General features: G+C 43.1%; 1 long non-coding RNA gene across 1 annotated transcript; it reads left to right on the top strand.

The window, feature by feature from the left end:
* Positions 1-18,902: 18,902 nt before the first annotated feature.
* LOC123356018 lies at positions 18,903-21,184 on the top strand. Its single transcript, XR_006575262.1, has 3 exons — positions 18,903-18,916; positions 19,271-19,369; positions 21,149-21,184. It is a non-coding gene; the product is annotated as an uncharacterized LOC123356018 (long non-coding RNA).
* Positions 21,185-21,622: the final 438 nt, after the last annotated feature.

Below are 21,622 nucleotides of genomic sequence, written 5' to 3'. Positions count from 1 at the left end.
TCGAGGGATGTGATCATTCCCCTCTACTCAGCACTGGTGAGGCCTCATTTGGAGTACTGTGTCCAGTTTTGGGCCCCACACTACAAGAAGGATGTGGACAAATTGGAGAGAGTCCAGCGGAGGGCAACAAAAATGATTAGGGGGCTGGAGCACATGACTTATGAGGAGAGGCTGAGGGAACTGGGATTGTTTAGTCTGCAGAAGAGAAGAATGAGGGGGGATTTGATAGCTGCTTTCAACTACCTGAAAGGGGGTTCCAAAGAGGATGGATCTAGACTGTTCTCAGTGGTAGAAGATGACAGAACAAGGAGTAATGGTCTCAAGTTGCAGAGGGGGAGGTTTAGGTTAGACATTAGGAAAAACTTTTTCACTAGTAGGGTGGTGAAGAACTGGAATGGGTTACCTAGGGAGGTAGTGGAATCTCCTTCCTTGGAGGTTTTTAAGGTCAGGCTTGACAAAGCCCTGGCTGGGATGATTTAGTTGGGTTTGGTCCTGCTTTGAGCAGGGGGTTGGACTAGATGACCTCCTGAGGTCCCTTCCAACCCTGAGATTCTATGATTCTATGATCATAATGGTCCCTTCTGAGCTTAAAGTCTATGAATTTATAAAGGTGAGGACCATGCTTTCCAAATTTGTGAGAAGGTTAAACAGAGAAAGATGTCACAGACAGCAAATGCTGGCTCCATGTTAGGTTGCAAACAATTTGGTTACATGTGGCTTCTCTTTCCTGTTAAATGAGGCTCTCTGGCTATCCTCATATTAAAGGGTCAATAACAGCCAACACAGGAAATATGAATATCTATTCAAGGCACTGGCTTATACCACACAGGAAGCATCAGACTCACATTGCTAGTGAGAAACAGTGCACTTGACAAGAGAACTCAGAGCATGGAAACTTTTAGAGTTAAAGACAAATCATCTAAGAAAAATAAAATTCTTGCAGATTAATTTATCTTTTCAAAGTGTGTGTGTGTTTGTGTGTGTGTGTTTGTAGACAATAGAAATCTGCAAGAGTAAAAAAATCAAAATCCCTCAGTTTCTAGGGCCTTTCTGTGGTGTTTTTGCTGCTACTTTAGGTTCTGAGCCTTCAAAGAGAAACACACAGCAAACAAACACCCACGGGGGCCCTACTAGAGTAGTTTATATCTTCCATGGTGCAAAGCTTTCATAACATAAATAACACCGCTAATATGTTTACTTCACCTTGTGGTCAAATATCAACAACTGAGAAGCAGCTCAGATATGCACATACAAAGTCTGTCAAATTTCAGGCAGCTCTAGCTTGCACCAAGCTGTTTGCAGGCTAGAGAGCTGAATTGTTTTTTTTACTGAGTGAGAAGGTTTAAGTGCATCCTCTCTAGCCATGCTGATTCATGTTAAAAACAATTGCAGGTTTGCCCTGCATCCACAATAGCTCTGTTATAAACCCTTCTAATTACAATGGTTTCTCGGTGCCTTGCTCAACACAGCTCCCCAAAACACTGTATTTTTGGAGGTTTTTGAAAGGCCACCATTGACGAATGGTTGAACCATTCCCACTCACACTGATACTAAAATAGCTCAGATGTAAATGGATTAAGAGAACCACACAGCATTTAAACCTGAAAGCAAGTCTACTCCAAATGGAATTTGTCATGCATTTGGAGTGCTTTGGTGAGTGGACACAAGATAATAAATATAGGGTTCCTAACCATGGTACATTTCTCCAGAGTAGACAAGGATGAGGGGCCTGGGTCATGAGCAGTGGGACCATGTTGTGGAGCAAGGACAGCTTTGTCCCAAGCACAAGGTGCTGGAAGTACAGTACTGGACAAATTCCTCACAGTGGATTGTGACAGCTCAGCCTTAGGCCTCAGGGCCTTCCCAGATGCTTGTGTCAGAGACACTTTGTCTTCAACCCTGGAAAGATGGACAGATGGAATTCTTGCTGGTGGGCAGGTTTTCCTTATGCTTTTGCTTCCTCTCTCTTACTACATATTGTAACGGGGATCATTCACAGATGAGGTTAAGAATCTTTGCATCTCTTTAGACCATACCATTGACATCCTTGTATTAAATATGGTACAAAAGTGGGTTTTCCTCTCCCCAACGCACAGTTTTGTAGTTTGTACATGTGCACCCTTAATTATGCTATTATGACAACAACAAACTCTATTCTTGTAAGAATAAGGGTTCGTAGCAGGACTTCTCCCTAGCTCTGAACTTGTTCTCAATGCACCTGTAGTTCTGCTTACTGGTTTGAGAAGTTGGGATCATATTTCGTCTTTCATTACATTTTTTACATCGGCTCCTTATTGTGTAGGAGGCTGTCATTAAACTGGCCCCATTGAAGTTGAAGCTCTGGTTATTTTTGAGTGCTTCTCCTATCTTTGAGGACCAGGGCCTGAGTGTCTAATCAATGAGAGACCAGTTGGGTGAGGTAATATATTTTAATGGACCAACCTCTGTTGGTGAGAGAGGGAAGCTTACGAGCCACACAGAGCTCTTCTTCAGGTCTGGGAGTGTCACAGGAGACATTAAATAGGTTGCACTGACCAGTCTGTCAGTAAATCCTCGACCTTTCTTATCCAAATTAGGATAGGAAGATTATCCACCTGGTTACTTTTGAGCAGGTTGTTACTATAACCTAGTGAGAAGGAATCCTGAGCTATCTGATTGGCTCATTATCTAATAGGAGAAGTGCAAACAGTGCACTGGGCCTAGGATGCTACTGCAGATGACAGTACTGTACAGGCTGGTAATGAGGACAGATGGGGGACTTTGGAGAAACATACTGGCAGAGATTGTGAAATGAGCCACACGTCTATGGAGTACAGCTACACACCTTTGTCCAGCAGGTATTTCATTGATATGCAGCTGAGACCCAGATAGCATTGGAATCAATTAATATACTAATATGCCCACATTGAGGGAAATAATCTGATATAACTCATATTTCAAGCTAAACAGATTCAGCAGTCTTTATTTTTTTAAGTCTCCTTCAATCATTGTTAACCATACTTGTGTATTTTCCCCTATCGTGTTTTTAAAAAGAGAAGTCTAAGAGAAGATGTGATACAGGGTTATAAAACAGTGAATAAGACAGGGGAGGCCATTCAGGAGATCCAGACCCTTTCCTTTGAAACAAAAAAACGTAGTGGTTCAGAGTAAAATTAAAAATTCAGTACATAGTAAATGGCTAGAATGAACTATTCCATTGATGTGACATAAATTAACCTGTGGAACTCCAAACTCCATGATATTTCTTGGTAACCTGCTGCTGAGAAGTAACTCCACACGTTCATTGAGATTAAAATAAGAATTAGACCTGAATCTCCTCTCATTTACACTGATTTCAGTGGAGTTACACCTGAGTTACAGCTGAGTCAGGGAAGAATCAGGCACTTCCAGCAATGAACTATCTTCAGTGAGTACTTTGCATCGAGGGAGGTCTTTTCATATTAACAGCCAATAACCTTCCTGTGCGGTTTCAGCTGGAACATCATGAAGTGAGTAAGCCATTGTCTTTTGGCTTGCATGGTTGATCTTCTATCAGGACAGCCAGAGTGAAATATCATCTTTTCTCCCCTGGGGATTCATATATACGGGACCAGAAAAGATCGAGCACAAATTATCTACCCTAGCTCTTCAGCCTCTTCATAAATAATTACAGGTACAGACAAAGGTATCATGGCCAAATACATATAAAGCTTTTATTATAAGAGTAGAACATTAATGTTGGTAAAATGTACTTGTGTTTTCTAATTCAAGAAATGAGTGAAAGTGTTTCCATGAAAAATATTATACAGACATGTAACTTTGATTTTATGTCTTTCTCTTTAGGGAGTATGTATTTAAAGATTTATAGTTGTGAGAGTCTCTGTGACATAGAGTCCTTTGTTTATAGTTCTGTGATCTCCTCCTCTTTAGGGTAACATTAGTTAGATATAGAGATGAGTCTGATCTAAATTCCTGAGTCTCACAATTTTGAACTTTCAGGAAATCATCTGACCACATCTTTAATTATTTTACCCTTAAAGGCAAAATCTACAAGTTCAGCATCTGACAAGGAAGGTGGTAGAAGTAACATATAGGGGTAGTAGGAAAACATTTGATATAGAATCTCAAGAAAACATACTTGAGAAAACAGTTTACATTGGTTTGCCTATGAATCAAGAAATTTCACCTGAAAATTGTTGAAGATTGTAAGCAAAGGGAGAAGGAAAATGAGAACATATGATCTTGTGCAGGGGTACCACATAGGACTGTGTTGGGCTGCATTTATTTAACATGTTTATGCATAATCTGTAAAAGTGAGTAAATAACACAATAATGAAATATTCAATGGGGTAAGTGATATCACTATCATTAAGGACAGTGAAATAATATAAATCACCCTAGATAAGTGAGAAATATTGACAGGTAATAAAATAAGAATCAAGATGGACAAAGTGAAAGATACTACATTTGGGGAAAATAATCTGAAACAATGGAATTTAATAGTTATTAAGGGCAGAATGCTCAAAAGGAGTCAGGTACCTAAGACCCTATTTCAGGTGCTTAAATCCATCATGATGTACAAAACCCCATGACAAATCCTGTAAACACCTAAAATCACTCAATGTCTAAGTTTTTACAATAAAATTTCCCCAGGTGCCTGAATTTCTGCCTTTGGGCATGCACATGGCCAAAATGGGGTAAAGGAGGGTGAGACGGGTTGGATCACAGAAACCCCCCTGGGAGCTGCCAACCAATGTGCCAAGACCACTTCTATCTCTGTTTTCCCTGCCAGTTCAGGACTTCAGCACCATGTCCTGCTGAGCCAGACACACTTGTCTACTTCAACAAAGACCCAGAGTATGAATTACCTACCCCAAAGCTACAGGTTTACCTGAAAACAGCCCACAGAAGTGTGCTTGTCTTTAGCACCCAGATGCACAGCTCCCAATGGGGTCTAAACCCAAATAAATCCATTTTACTCTGCAGCCCATACCTGTAAAAAGCAGCAAAAGCATAACAGGCCCATGCTGCTGTGTAGAAGAGGAAACTGAGGCACACTGCCTCATGGCCTTGGTGGCTAAATGCCAAGACACCTCCCCTTTAACAGATATTGCTGCCTGCATTCTGTTAGCAATAATAAACCCCCAACCTGTTTTCAGGCATCTGGAGATCAGGAACCCCAAAACGGGCTAGAACTCCTAGGAATGACATCACATGGTTTCAAGGTACTGAAAAGGAGTGTGACCAAAAACAAACAGAAATTTTACAGGTACTGCCTCCGCCATGGACAGTGTCCATGGCTATGGCAGTAAGTTCAGGGGGAGGATGTGATAGGGTATGATATAACTGGAATAGAGTTTTGCTACATAAACCATGTAACATATCTATGTAAAGGTTATGATCTACTGGTTATGTTCATCCTAGTTGTATGCAGGTACCATTTGTGTGTTCAAAGTTATGACCATTGGATGTACAATTGCTTGATTTCTAAGTAACCTTAGTTAGAACATTTGGTCACTTCTTGGGAAAGGAATGTACTCAATCAAGAAGCATTTAACAGACAAAAGAGCTTGGAAGACTCCAATCCACATAAGAAGTCTACCTGCGGACATTCAAGGTAGCATGTGAGTAATGACTGCTGCCTGCAAGTCCTGAGTCATGCATGGGCATGTGACTTGCCCATGTGATTCCAAATCTCCATTTTGTGACTGGATTCTACACAGGGTAAGGAGGGGGTCTCCAGCCACAAGAGTGAGTCTATTTAAACCCCTGGGAGACCCCTCCATTTTTTCTTCAGCTGGCTAAAGAAGGAGCCTCTCCCCCCAACAGGATCATAGAATCATAGAATCATAGAATCTCAGGGTAGGAAGGGACCTCAGGAGGTCATCTAGTCCAACCCCCTGCTCAAAGCAGGACCAAACCCAACTAAATCATCCCAGCCAGGGCTTTGTCAAGCCTGACCTTAAAAACCTCTAAGGAAGGAGATTCCATTACCTCCCTAGGTAACCCATTCCAGTTCTTCACCACCATACTAGTGAAAAAGTTTTTCCTAATGTCCAACCTAAACCTCCCCCTCTGCAACTTGAGACCATTGCTCCTTTTTCTGTCATCTTCTACCACTGAGAACAGTCTAGATCCATCCTCTTTGGAACCCCCTTTCAGGTAGTTGAAAGCAGCTATCAAATCCCCCCTCATTCTTCTCTTCTGCAGACTAAACAATCCCAGTTCCCTCAGCCTCTCCTCATAAGTCATGTGCTCCAGCCCCCTAATCATTTTTGTTGCCCTCCGCTGGACTCTCTCCAATTTGTCCACATCCTTCTTGTAGTGTGGGGCCCAAAACTGGACACAGTACTCCAAATGAGGCCTCACCAGTGCTGAGTAGAGGGGAATGATCACATCCCTCGATCTGCTGGAAATGCCCCTACTTATACAACCCAAAATGCCATTAGCCTTCTTGGCAACAAGGGCACACTGTTGACTCATATTCAGCTTTTTGTCCACCATAACCCCTAGGTCCTTTTCTGCAGAACTGCTGCCCAGCCATTCGGTCCCTAGTCTGTAGCAGTGCATGGGATTCTTCCGTCCTAAGTGCAGGACTCTGCACTTGTCCTTGTTGAACCTCATCATATTTCTTTTGGCCCAATCCTCTAATTTGTCTAGGTCCCTCTGTATCCTAGCCCTACCCTCCAGTGTATCAACCACTCCTCCCAGTTTAGTATCATCTGCAAACTTGCTAAGGGTGCAGTCCACACCATCCTCCAGATCGTTAATGAAGATATTGAATAAAACCGGCCCCAGCACCGACCCTTGGGGCACTCCACTTGATACCGGCTGCCAACTAGACATGGAACCATTGATCACTACCCGTTGAGCCCGACCATCTAGCCAGTTTTCTATCCACCTTACCGTCCATTCATCCAGCCCATACTTCTTTAACTTGCTGGCAAGAATACTGTGGGAGACTGTATCAAAAGCTTTGCTAAAGTCCAGAAATAGCACATCCACTGCTTTCCCCTCATCCACAGAGCCAGTTATCTCATCATAGAAGGCAATTAGGTTAGTCAGGCATGACTTGCCCTTGGTGAATCCATGCTGACTGTTCCTGATCACTTTTCCCTCCTTTAAGTGGTTCAGGATTGATTCCTTGAGGACCTGTTCCATGATTTTTCCAGGGACTGAGGTGAGACTGACTGGCCTGTAGTTCCCTGGATCTTCCTTCTTCCCTTTTTTAAAGATGGGCACTACACTAGCCTTTTTCCAGTCATCCGGGACCTCCCCCGATCACCATGATTTTTCAAAGATAATGGCCAATGGCTCTGCAATCTCATTGGCCAACTCCTTTAGCACCCTCAGATTCAGCGCATCCGGCCCCATGGACTTGTGCTGGTCCAGCTTTCCTAAATAGCCCCGAACTACTTCTTTCTCCACAGAGAGCTGGTCACCTCCTCCCCATACCGTTCTGCAGAGTGCAGCTGTCTGGGAGCTGACCTTGTCTGTGAAGACAGAGGCAAAAAAAGCATTGAGTACACTAGCTTTCTCCACATCCTCATAGAATCATAGAATCATAGAACTTAAGATCAGAAGGGACCATTATGATCATCTAATCTGACCTCCCACAAAATGCAGGCCACAAAAGCTGACCCACCCACTCCTGGAATAATTCTCTCCCTTGACTCAGCTGTTGCAGTCCCCAAATCCTGGTTTAAAGACTTCAAGTAGCAGGTAATCCTCCAGCAAGCGACCCTTGCCCCATGCTGCGGAGGAAGGTGAAAAACGTCCAGGGCCACTGCCAATCTACCCTGGAGGAAAATTCCTTCCCGACCCCAAATATGGCCATCAGCTGAACCCCGAGCATGCAGGCAAGACTCTCCAGCCAGACACTCGGGAAAAAGACTTTCAATATCCCAACATTGACCCTCGGTATTAATTACCAGTGGCGGCACGTTATTGACCTATTGACTAAATAGTGTTATCCTATCAAACCATTCCCTCCATAAACTTATCAAGCTTAAACTTAAAGCCAGAGAGGTCCTTCGCCCCCACTGTTTCCCTTGGTAGGCTGTTCCAGAATTTCACTCCCCTGATGGTTAGAAACCTTAGTCTAATTTCAAGCCTAAACTTCCCGACTGCCAATTTATATCCATTTGTTCTCGTGTCCACATTAGTACTGAGCTGAAATAATTCCTCTCCCTCCCTGGTATTTATCCCTCTGATATATTTAAAGAGAGCAATCATACCTCCTCTCAACCTTCTTTTGGTTAAGGAAAACAAACCAAGCTCCTCAAGTCTCTTTTCATACGACAGGCTTTCCATTCCTCGGATCATTCTAGTGGCCCTTCTTTGTATCCGTTCCAGTTTGAATTCATCCTTCTTAAACATGGGAGACCAAAACTGCACACAGTACTCCAAATGAGGTCTCACCAACGCCTTGTATAACGGGACTAGCACCTCCTTATCTCTACTAGAAATACCTCGCCTAATGCATCCCAAGACCGCATTAGCTTTTTTAATGGCCACATCACATTGCTGACTCATAGTCATCCTGCGATCAACCAGGACTCCGAGGTCCTTCTCCTCTTCCATTACTTCCAACTGGTGCGTCCCCAGCTTATAACTAAAATTCCTGTTAGTCATCCCTAAATGCATAACCTTACACTTCTCACTATTGAATTTCATCCTATTACTAATACTCCAGTTTACAAGGTCATCCAAATCTCCCTGGAGGATATCCCGATCCTTCTCCGAATTGGCAATACCTCCCAACTTCGTGTCATCCGCAAACTTTATCAGCCCACTCCTACTTTTGGTTCCGAGGTCAGTGATAAATAGATTGAATAAGATCGGACCCAAAACCGAACCTTGAGGAACTCCACTGGTAACCTCCCTCCAACCCGACAGATCACCTTTTAATACGACCCGCTGCAGTCTCCCCTTTAACCAGTTCCTTATCCACCTCTGGATTTTCATTTCAATCCCCATCTTTTCCAATTTAACCAGTAATTCTTCATGCGGTACCGTATCAAACGCCTTACTGAAATCAAGATATATTAGATCCACCGCATTTCCCTTGTCTAAAAATTCTGTTACTTTCTCAAAGAAGGAGATCAGGTTGGTTTGGCACGATCTACCTTTCGTAAAACCATGTTGTAATTTGTCCCAATTGCCATTGACCTCAAGGTCCGTAACTACTCTCTCCTTTAATTTTTTTTCCATGACTTTGCATACTACAGATGTTAAACTAACAGGCCTGTAGTTACCCGGGTCACTTTTTTTCCCCTTCTTGAAAATAGGAACTATATTAGCTAATCTCCAGTCAAACAGTACAACCCCCGAGTTCAGAGATTCATTAAAAATTATCACTAACGGGCTTGCAATTTCACTCGCCAATTCCTTTAATATTCTAGGATGAAGATTATCCTCTGTCACTAGGTTCCCTCCCTCATTCAGCAAGGGGCCCACACTTTCCTTGACTTTCTTCCTGTTGCTAACATACGTAAAGAAACCCTTCTTGTTACTCCTAACATCTCCAGCTAGCTGCAACTCCAAGTGTGATTTGGCCTTCTTAATTTCACACCTGCATGCCTGAGCAATACTTTTATACTCCTCCCTGGTTATTTGTCCAATCTTCCACTTCTTGTAAGCTGTTTTTTTGTGTTTAAGACGAGCAAGGATTTCACTGTTATGCCAAGCTGGTCGCCTGCCATATTTACTTTTCTTCCTACACATCGGGATGGTTTGTTCCTGCAACCTCAATAAGGTTTCTTTAAAATACAGCCAGCTTTCCTCGACTCCTTTCCCCATCATGTTATTCTCCCAGGGGACCTTGCCCATCAGTTCCCTGAGGGAGTCGAAGTCTACTTTTCTGAAGTCCAGGGTCTCTGTTCTACTGCTTTCCTTTTTTCCTTGTGTCAGGATCCTGAACTCGACCATCTCATCTTGGCCTCCACATCATGGTCACTGCCTCCCAGGTTCCCATCCACTATTGCTTCCTCTACTATTTCTTCCCTGTTTGTGAGCAGCAGGTCAAGAAGAGCTTTTCCCCAGTTGATTCCTCCAGCACTTGCACCAGGAAATTGTCCCCTACACTATCCAGAAACTTCCTGGATTGTCTGTGCACTGCTGTATTGCTCTCCCAGCAGATATCGGTGTGATTAAAGTCACCCATGAGAACCAGGGCCTGTGATCTAGCAACTTCTGTTAGTTGCCGGAAGAAAGCCTCGTCCACCTCATCCCCTGGTCTGGTGGTCTGTAGCAGACTCCCACCACGACATTACCCTTGTTGTTCATACTTCTAAATTTAATCCAGAGACTCTCAGGTTTTTCTGCAGTTTCATACTGGAGCTCTGAGCAGTCATACTGCTCACTTACATACAACGCAACTCCCCCACCTTTTCTGCCCTGCCTGTCCTTCCTGAACAGTTTATATCCATCCATGACAGTACTCCAATCATGTGAGTTATCCCACCAAGTCTCTGTTATTCCAATTACATCATAATTCCCTGACTGTGCCAGGACTTCTAGTTCTCCCTGCTTGTTCCCCAGGCTTCTTGCATTTGTGTATAGTCACTTAAGATAACTCGCTGATTGTCCCGCTTTCTCGGTCTGAGACAGGAGTCCTCCCCTCTTGCAGTCTCCTGCTTGTGTTTCCTCCCAGAATCCCACTTCCCCACTTACCTCAGGGCTTTGGTCTCCTTCCCCCGGTGAACCTAGTTTAAAGCCCTCCTCACTAGGTTAGCCACCCTGCTTGCAAAAATACTCTTCCCTCTCTTCGTGAGGTGGAGCCCGTCTCTGCCTAGCAATCCTTCTTCTTGGAAGACCATCCCATGGTCAAAGAATCCAAACCCTTCTCTCCGACACCATCTGCGTAGCCATTCGTTGATTTCCACGATTCGATGGCATCTACCCTGGCCTTTTCCTGGCACAGGGAGGATAGACGAGAACACCACTTGCGCCTCAAACTCCTTTATCCTTCTTCCCAGAGCCACGTAGTCTGCCGTGATACGCTCAAGGTCATTCTTGGCAGTATCATTGGTGCCCACGTGGAGAAGCAGGAAGCGGTAGCGATCCGAGGGCTTGATGAGTCTCGGCAGTCTCTCCGTCACATCGTGAATCCTAGCCCCTGGCAAGCAGCACACCTCTCGGTTTTCCCGGTCAGGGCGGCAGATAGATGACTCTGTCCCCCTGAGGAGAGAGTCCCCGACCACCTCCACCCTCCTCCTCCGCCTCTTGGGAGTGGTGGTCATGGAACCCCCATCCCTAGGACAGTGCATCTCATGCCTTCCAATCAGTGGAGTCTCCTTCTGCTCTGTTCCTCAGATGTATCATCCACTCCACTCTCTGCACTAGTACCTGCGGAGAGAACATGAAAACGGTTGCTCATCTGCATCTGTGTTACTGGTACATGTACATTTCTGGTACTCTTTCCTCTTCCGGAAGTCACATGCCGCCAATTATCCTCGCTGGCCTTCTGTCCCCGCTGCGTAGCCTGCTCTGAATCTTCAGAACATTGTGGCCGCTGAAGCTGATCCTGACGTCTATCCAGGAAATCCTCATTTTCTTTTATGGAACGCAGGATTGATATCTGTTTCTCCAGACCTCCAGGATACTTAAAGGAAACTGGAACCAGAGGCGGCTCCAGGCACCAGCATGCCAAGTGTGTGGGGACACACACAATCAACTGTATAAAAATGATTTCTGAAAAAACGACTTCTATAAATTCAACCTAATTTCGTAGTGTAGACATACCCATAGCCTCTAAGGATAGAACAAGAAGCAATCTGCTTAAACTGCAGCAAGGGAAGTTTAGGTTGGACATTAGGAAAAAGTTCCTAACTGTCAGGGTGGTTAAACACTGGAATAAATTGCCTAGGGTGGTTGCGGAATCTCCATCTCTGGAGATATTTAAGAGTAGGTTAGATAAATGTCTGTCAGGGATGCTCTAGATAGTTTTTGGTCCTGCCATGAGGGCAGGGGACTGGACTCGATGACCTCTCGAGGTCCCTTCCAGCCCTACAATCTATGAATCTATGAATAGATCAAAATCTATTGCTTTCTCTAGATCTCCCTTGACTTCATTCATCATTCCTTTGAGATATTTATATGCTTCTCCAAAATTATTCTCTTATTACTAAAATAATTTTGCATTGTTATATACCACAGCTTTTAAGTTCCAGAGCGATTAGACACCTTCAGAAAACTGAGATAGTGATATTGAAATAAGTACTACATTTAGGAAAGAAAAGTCAAATGGGACATAACTGCCTTGGCAGTACTACTGCAGAAAAGGATCTAGAAGTTACAGCAGATCATAAATTTAATATGAATCAACAGTGTCACACCACGGCAGAAAAGCAGATGCCATTCGGGGATGTATTAACAGGAGTGTCATATGTAAGGCACAGGAGGTAATTGTTTCACTATACTCTGCCCTGATGAGGCCTAAGGTGGAGTAATGTCTCTGCTTTGTGGCCACACACTATAAGAAAGATGTGGACAAACTGAAGTCCAGAGGAGAGCAACGAAATTGATAAAATGTTTCGAAAACCTGACCTACGAGGAAAGGGTAAAGAAAATGGACCTGTTTAGTCTTGGGGACCTGATAACAGTCTTCAAATATGTTAAGGGCTGTTATAAAGAGGATGAGGATCAATTGTTTTCCCTGTCCACCAAAGGTAGGACAAGAAGTAATAGGCTTAATTTGCAGAAAGGGATATTTAGGCTAGACATTAGAAAAAACTTTCTAACTACACCCCAGAATTATTAGCCTTTTTTGCAACTGCATTATATTATTGCCTCATATGCAGTTTGTGATCCACTATAACTTCTACATCCTTTTCTGCCTAGCCAGCTATTCCACAGTTTGTATTTGTGCATTTGATCTAACCTTCCTAAGTGTAGAACTTTGCACTTTCCTTTATTGCATTTCATGTTACTGATTTCAGACCAATTCTCAGATTTGTCTAAGTCATTTTGAATACTAATCCTTTCCTGCAAAGCACTTGCAGTCCCTCCCAGCTTAGTGTCAAGTATCAGAGGGGTAGCCGTGTTAGTCTGGTTCTGTAGAAGCAGCAATTCTTTGCTGCTCCCAGCTTAGTGTCAATTGCACATTTGACAAGTGTACTCTCCACTTTCTTATCCAAGTCATTAATGAAAATATTGACTAGTACCAAATGCAGGACAGACCCCTGTGGGACTCCCTAGATACATCTAGTTTGACAGTGAATCATGGATAACTACTCTTTGAGTACAGTTTTTCCACTACTTTATAGTAATTTAATCTAGAACACATTTCCCTAGTTTGCATATGAGACTGTCATGCGCAAGTGAGTCAAAAACCTTCCTAAAAGAATGTATATCATGCCTACTGCTTCCCTCCTATCCACAAGGCCAGTAATTCTATCAAAGAAGGAAATTAGATTGGTTTGGAATGATTTGTTCTTGACAAATCCATGTTGGTTATTACTTTTATTACTGTATTATCCTCTTGGTTCTCACAAATTGCTTATTTAATAATTTGTTCCAGCTATTGAAGTTAGGCTGATTGAAGTTAGGCTGATTGGTCTATAATTACTCTTTGTTCCCCCCTTTTAAAGATAAGGAATTATGTTTTCCCTTGCCCACACTCTGGGACCTCATCCATGCCCCCTGAGTTTCTAATATTGCTTCATCTAGTTCCTTTCGTACCCTAGGACAAATTTTGGCAGACCCTGATGACATGATAACAGTCTTCAAATACATAAAATATTGTCATAAAGATGATGGTGATCAATTGATTTGCATGTCCACAAAGGATAGTCAGCTTAGTTTGCAGGAAGGGGGAGTCAGGTTAGATATTAGAAAAAAACTTTATAACTCTAAGTATAGTTAGGCATGGGAACGGATTACCTGGCAAAGTTCTAGGAACTGGAAGTTTTTAAAAACAAGTTAGACAAACCTTTGTCAGAGTTGGTTTAGGTATACTTAAACCTGACTCGGTATGAGGGGATGGACTAGATGATTTCATGAAGTCCCTTCCAGCCTGACAATTGTATGATTCCATAACTAGAATGACTGGAAGTAACATTTCTTTTTCCATTATAAGAAAGGGTACATTGATGGGGACTGTGCAGTTGTCACAGGTGAAGAGGTATTCTCTGGCAACTGCATGGATGAAGAGTGCTATATTTATGAGTAGCCAGTTCTTTCATCAAAACCTGACACATTGGTACAAGGAGGAACATGAAAACCATGACACCTGTATCTTACACTGTGAGTTAGTGAGCAGAAGTCAAGGTGTGAATCTACTGCATACTGACTCACTATGTAGACAAGACTTAAGACAACACCAAAAGGAGCTTGTCCAGAATAAGAAGCAGATGCTTAAATCTGCTAAACCACAAACCATTCAAGATTTTAACCAGCCAATCAGAGCACTCACAGCATCCCAAATGTCTGTTTTTCCACTGCAAATCAATTGTAGTTTATTGTGAAAGGGTACATAGTTCAAAAGTAAATACATTTTCAAAAGCATTTTACTACCTGTGTCACTAACAGAGCTGGAAATGGTCAATTTTATGAATTTGTTTTTTTTTCATCAAGGAGATCAAAATAAAAACATATTTCTAATTAATAATTTAAGTGAAATGAATTTTCTCATTTCAAATTGTCAGTTTGAAATGATTTTTTCTACATTGCTTCTGAGAGTTGAACTGGGAACTATCAGATAGGTACCCAGAGAGCACTGTGACTGGAATGGGTTGATAACAGTGGTAGCATGGATGCAGGGCAAATTTGCAATGATTCTTAATATTAATCACCATGGGAAGTGAGGTCACACAATCATTTTTGCTTAAACCATGTTTATTCTACTTTTTAAATAACAAACAGTTCCATTCTCTGGTGGAGAAACAGCCTGTGTGTTTGGGAGATGAAGTGTGGGAGTACCTGAGCTGTTTTTCTCAGATATTGATGTTTGGTTGCAGACAGTTTCCTGTAAAATTGGGTGACCAGGTTAGTAGCATTGGTTACTCTGTGAAAGCTCTGAAGCATGGAAACAGCTGTAAATTGCTGTGTAGGGGGGAAGGAGTGAAAGTGGGTCTGCTGTTTGTATGAGAAGGCTCAGAATGTGAGGAAAGCAGAAAATAGAAAGACTCTAAATATTATGGGGCTGTGCAGCGGTGTTGTAGCCATGTTGGTCCCAGGATGTTAGAGAGAGTAGGTGGGTGAGGTGATATCTTTTATTGAACCAACTTCTGTTGGTAAAAGAGCTGAAGAAGAGCTCCGTGTAGGTTGGAAGCTTGTCTCTTCCCAGCTACACCTCACCCACCTTGTTTCTCTAATGATGGGACTTTTTTTTTTGCATTTGACGCTTTATATTGTCTGTACATACACACACATAAACAATAAAATTTCCTAATATGTGTTAATCTGAAAGTAAAACTGTAATGTTTAACTTCAACACTAACTCATATTTGTTCTCAATTAAGTAACGAGGAAGTAAAACATTACAGTTTTACTCCTTGTTACTAACTGGTATTTAATTCTAAAAGTCTCCTTGTTCCAAGTGCTCTGGGTAGGGTGCAGGGATTCTTATGAGTAATGTGAGTAAGCTACTTCCCCATGTATAAAGTATAAGCCTTCAAAAGACATTCATATTTCCTCTGTTGGCTGCTGTGATCTTCTAATAAAAGGACAGCCAGACAATCTCTCTCATGTAACAATAAAGAATATGTAAACTCAGCTTGAGACAGAACCAGTAATTGCTCACTGTGAATTTTTTCCTTATTTGATATTTTTTTAAAATTTATAATATGTTTTAAATGTAAATGAAGTTGCCACAAAATGTCCAGTCTGCTGCACCAGAATGCTGGAGAATCCAAGGAACTTGCTGCAAACTTTAATCTCAGCTTGTCAAGGAGTATATGGGGTCCTTGTTAATACTTCTTAAACCTCTGTGAGAACTTTTGGGATGAAAAGAGCTACATGTGATTTTATGGGACCTGGTTGACATTTTTTGTTTGTAATGTTGACAATAAAAAATGACTTTTTTTAAAAAACATAACCTTTTGGGGGAAAGATTTTCTTTAAGCATCTATTTGCTAATTGAAAAAACAATTTTTAAATTTTTAAATATTTTTAAATATTCTGGAACAGCCTACCGAAGGAAACAGTGGGGGCGAAGGACCTCCATGACTTTAAGCTTAAGCTAGATAAGTTTATGGAGGAGATGGTATGATAGGATAACGGGCTTAGTCAATAGGTCAATTAAGTGCCACACTGGTAATTAGTACAATGGGTCAATGATAGGATATTGTTAGCCTTTTTCCAGAGGGTATGGCTGGAGAGTCTTGCCTGCATGCTCGGGGTTCAGCTGACCGCCATATTTGGGGTCGGGAAGGAATTTTCCTCCAGGGTAGATTGGCAGTGGCCCTGGAGGTTTTTCGCCTTCCTCCGAAGCATGGGGCAGGGGTCGCTTGCTTAAGGAGTGGGTGGATCGGCTTATGTGGCCTGCATCTTGCAGGAGGGCAGACAAGATGATCATAATGGTCCCTTCTGATCTTGAATTCTATGATTCTATGATTCTATATTTTCATACTCCCCTCTTGATCCTCCTCTTTTCCAATTTGCCACTGAATACAATATAATGTATCATGTCTAGATTTTTTCCCACATTTTCCTTTTTCTTCTGTTCCTTTTTCCTTTTACCACTCTAGCTTTTGAAAACTTCCTCAACTATGGAAAAGTTGCAGAGTGGCAAAAGGAAAAATTAAACGCCATACTGCAGCTCTTCCAAATTTGTGGAAGTTTTACAAAGTTACAAAGTAATGTAAGGAAAAAGGAAAACATGAAAAAAGTGAAGGGAAAAAACCCTGGACATCATTCATTTCATTGCATTCTATGGCAAAAAGGAAAACTAGGATAGAAAATTTTAAAATTCAATTTAAAAAAACAATTCTAAGAAAATATTTCATGGACAATTTTATAAAAGTGAAAAATTGATCAATTTAAAACCCCGCAAAATGGAAATAATTTCAAAATATTGGGAAAAAATTGCTTAAAACTCATAATTTTGCACCACTGTGAATTTAAATTGATCAAAATTTAAAAACTTAAAAATAAATATTATCCATTGAAATTATTTTAAAAAATTGCATTCTTCCAAGCCTATCTGTAGGACACTGGGGAAAGGTTCCTATTTCACCACAATGTCACTTAAGCACCATCACCCAGAAACTGCCTATTGAGCTGTATACAAATTTGTTTTCTTGTCTCATATAGTAGCTAATTACTTCACCATTTAAATCAGGGGTGGGCAAACTTTTTGGCCCGAGGACCACATCTGGGTGAGGAAATTGCATGCACGGCCATGAATTTTTGGACTGGGGCAGGGAATTGGGGTGCAGGAGGGAGTATGAGGTGTGGGAGTGGTGCGGTGTGCAGGAAAGGGATCAGGGCAAGGGGTTGGGGTGCAGCAGGGGTGCAAAGTGAAGCAGGGGGCTCAGGGAAGGGGGCTGAGGGCTCAGGGAAGAGGGTTAGGGTACAGGAGGGGGTGTGGAGTGAAGGAGGGGGCACAGGGAAGGGGGTTGGGGTGCAGGAGTGGTGCAGGGGGCTCAAGGCAGGGGGTTAGGATTCTCAGAGCAGGGGATTGGGGTGCAGGAAGGGCTCAGGGTGCAGGCTCTGGCCCGGTGCTGCTTATCTCGAGCAGCTCTAGGGTGGCAGCAGCACACAGTGAGGCTAAGGAAAGCTCCCAGCCTGCCCTGGCCCCATGCTGCTCCCAGAAGTGGGCAGCATGTCCAGCAGTGGCTCCTGGGGGTGGGATAGGGCAGGCGACTCCACCGCGTGCTGCCCTCGCCTGTGCGTGTCACCTCCGAAGCTCCCATTGGGAAGTTCCCCGTTCCGGCCAATTGGAGCTGTGGTGGGAACGGGGTGTCTGCAGGTGAGGGCAGTGCACAGAGCCCTCTGCCCCTCCCCCCCTACCAAGGGCTGCAGGGATGTGGTGCCAGCTGCTTCTAGGAGCGGTGTGGGGCCAGGGCAGGCAGGGATCCTGCGTTAGACTGACTGTGCCATGGGGCTGGCAATTCCTCAGGCTGCATTGAAAGCCCTGCTGGGTCAGATCCGGCCCGTGGGCCGTAGTTTGCCCTCCATTAATTTAAATGGTTCCAGCTAGAGTTTGAAGTTAACATCATGAGCATAATGAGTGTCATGTGAATTCTGAGAGGATAGGCCCTTTGTGCTGAATTGTTTGTGTTGGAATAGAGTTGTACACATTTCCTGTGTCATTACAACTGGTATTGTTCATTGCAGAGTTAATAACTCTTCATTTCTCCACTGTCATGCTTATATCAGGTTACTCAAAAGTGTACTCAGGTTACTTCTTCTCTAGGAATACAGGACAAGGACTTAAATATGTGTTCCAAATTTTCAGCTTCTTCCTAAGGATCTACATGTGCAAAGATATCCTTCCTGGCCAAATGCTCCTAGTGCTTTTATCATTAGAGAAGTATATCACTGCCATAAGTCAAATGCACTTGTGCTGTAAATTCAGAAAGGTGTGATGATACTTACGATGAATGAGATTATATACATGTGTAACTTTTTAATTCTTCTGTGGTACAGTTTAGTACAAGCAGCAAGAAAAAAGTATATTAAATAAATTATTTTGGGGGGGCAACTCATGTGACACACAGTGTATTATGATCTGTCTTTAGAGAGAAACCCAAAATGAAAAACTTGATCCAAAAGCCAACCAACTTTGGGGAAGTTCACATCCATATCAGATTTTGCAGCTAGTCACCTCTCTACTAATTTCTTATCTTAGCCCAGTAAAATACAGTCTTGAATTTCCACTCTTATAACCCACTAGAAATGAGAAAGGAAGAGAGGATCTACATGAATACAAAATGTCTCACTCTTCCTAAGCAGCAGTTGACTCAAAGACCTGAAAATGCAGAAATCAAAGGTACAGTAAACTATCAAGCAGCTGATATTCTACCTTTTCTTGTACTGTCTTTAGTTAAACTTACTACTTCCTCTGCCCCAAGAGAGATATTAAGGATATTAAAATAAGATTGTTCCTCTATTATATCAATCAACACCATATTAGCGGAGAGATAAAAAGCAGCACCTAGCAGAGAAGCAGGGTTTGCAGGTGAGGGGCTCTGACAGATAAGACAAATTTGTTTCAAGCACTCTCATTAGCTTCCAGAATTACTTTGCATCTAGGTTTTCAGATATGGTTATGTGTTATCTGACTTCAGATACTCAGGACAGTGGCTCATTCTGCCCATACTTATGTTTCCTATTTTCTTGTTAGGTTTCCCTGTTCCAGCTCCTCCCTGGAAGATCATTGCAGTGATTCTGGGGATCTTCTGCCTGATATTGTTAGGAGTCTCAGTGGCCTTGGCTATCAAGTGTAAGTATTTTCAGGAAAGACAGAGTCTCAGACCTGAGCCATTATAAGTAATTTATGGCTCCTTTACAGATCATTCCTGTCCGGGATGCCCTGACCAGTGGGTACAATATAGAGACAGCTGTTACTACTTCTCCAACGTGAAGAAAGATTGGAATTCTAGCCGGAATTTCTGCTCTGCCCAAGACTCAGGGCTCTTGGTAATCAGCGACACCAGGGAAAAGGTATATGCCAGAAATGCTGCCAAATCTGTAGCAATCCAATTGGCAGATGCGATAGTTTGGATCTCTGAGGTAGGGCTGGTTGAAAATTTTTCATCAAAACTTTTTTGACAGAAAATGGGTGTTCTGACTAAATGAAAATTTTCATAACAGGTGTCTGTTTTCCTCACAATTTTTAGATTTTGGAAAATTGAACACCCCAAAACTTAAAATTTTGGGAGTTTGACTGAAATGTTTTGGTTTTAATCTGAACATTTTCAGTGTTAAGTTTCTGAAAATGAAAATATTTCTAGTTTCTGGTGGTTGGAGTTTTAGATGGTGTAGCCGGTGGTCACCCCGCTCCTGCCCAGAAGAGTTAAAAGTAGCCCTGGGGAGGGCTGTGGCTGGGGAAAGGCTGACTGGGGAAGCAGCCTCAGCTGTGGCCATGCCCCAATCAGGGTTCAGCTGGCCCTTATAAGAGGGCAGTGGACCAGGAGCAGACAGAGTCTCTCTCTAGCTTGCTGAGGGAGAAGGTCCTGGCTGCTGAACAGAGTACCTAAAGTGGAGCAGGGCTGGGGGAAGGCTAGAGGAGTTGGAGGAGCTCCAGCCTGGAACCCACTCAGGCTGCAGGCCTTGTTAAAGGCTGGAAAGGGTACTGGGGTTGCAGAGGGCAGCCCAATAGTAGGCAGAGGCAGCAGGTCCAAACCCCCCTTGCCGACAATGAGTGGCATTTACACTGCAGTCTGCCCCAGTGAACATGGGCTAGATCAAGACTGGCAGTAGCCAAAGTCTGAGGTGAGGTGGGGATAGAGGGTGGGGGTTCCCTGGGGAGGGGAAACCCAGATCTGTGGGGATAGTGCCAGGGGGCAGCACCCTGGCCTGAAAGGGGCACTGGGGCAGAGGAGGGACTCGGGCCCAGCAGGACAGTGGGACACCAACCTGCAGAGGGCGCTCCAGAGGCTGGAGAGCTAATTCCCTGGTCGACCAGCAAGAGGCGTGGCAGGGGTGAGTCCTGCCCCGTGACAGGTGAATAGTCAGAATTTTCCATTTTGGTAGAAATTTTCCACAGAAAATAATACCATCTTTGGACTAACTCTACCTGTGAGATTATGGGAGACTGACATTTGATGTACAGTCCCATATGATTATGGGAGTACAAGCATCAGAAATGGAGACCTGTAAGATTATGGGATGAATGACATTTGGTAAAGAATTGTTTAGCCTCTTTTGTTTCTAGTTAACAGGCATGTAAAATGACATGAGTGAGTGCTGGGACATGCTGCTGCTCCTCTACATGCACCCTGCAGGTGTGAGGGCTTTGCTCCCCTTCACCACCAGTTGGGATCAACACTAGTTCCCAAATTCTCAATTCTTGTGAGTCTTTCCCACAAGTACTATGAGTCAATTGCTGACTGAATATGACTGAAATTGCTTGGCTCATAGAGCAGGTCTTAGTTGACAAGAATCACAGTGGTCTTTCTGAAAGGTTGGAATATTTTACTCCCTTACATTATGTTGCTGTTTTTGCCCAGGGTGATTCTGTTCAACTCCTCTGTCCCTTCTATCCTTCTTCCCCTTGTAGAACCTGTTCCTGGGGATCCATACAGAAGAACACTGGATTGGATTGACAAATTTCAATGGCTCTGGCTGGGCCTGGGAAGATCGCTCAACATTCAGCGATATAAAGTTGGTTTGATTCAATTTTTAGTTCTGGGGTTTTTGGCTGTTTTTAAGTCCATAAGACGGATCCTGAGCACCTTACTTAGTGTTTACTCACAAAAAAAACTCCCTCTGAAGTCATTAACCAGATTATGGGTGGAGTAAAACAGGAGCCTCTTTCTCTTTTGGCAGGGAATCTTTCATTATTCTTCCTTGACCCCATCTGTGTTCCTTTTATGTCTTTTGCAGGGTCACCTCTAACAGCCCCGTGCAACACTGTGCTGTCCTACTGAAGGGTGCCTTCCAGGCCTCCAGCTGTGCAGTTCCTTTCCCATGCATCTGTGAGATATCCTCCAAGTAACCTCCTGCTGCACTTTCCCACCGAATAGTCTTCACT

This window comes from Mauremys mutica, chromosome 1 (assembly GCF_020497125.1).
Source record: "Mauremys mutica isolate MM-2020 ecotype Southern chromosome 1, ASM2049712v1, whole genome shotgun sequence".
Classification (NCBI taxonomy): Eukaryota; Metazoa; Chordata; order Testudines; family Geoemydidae; genus Mauremys; species Mauremys mutica.
Note: the sequence above shows the minus strand (reverse complement) of the source record. Positions and strands in the feature narration are given on the sequence as shown.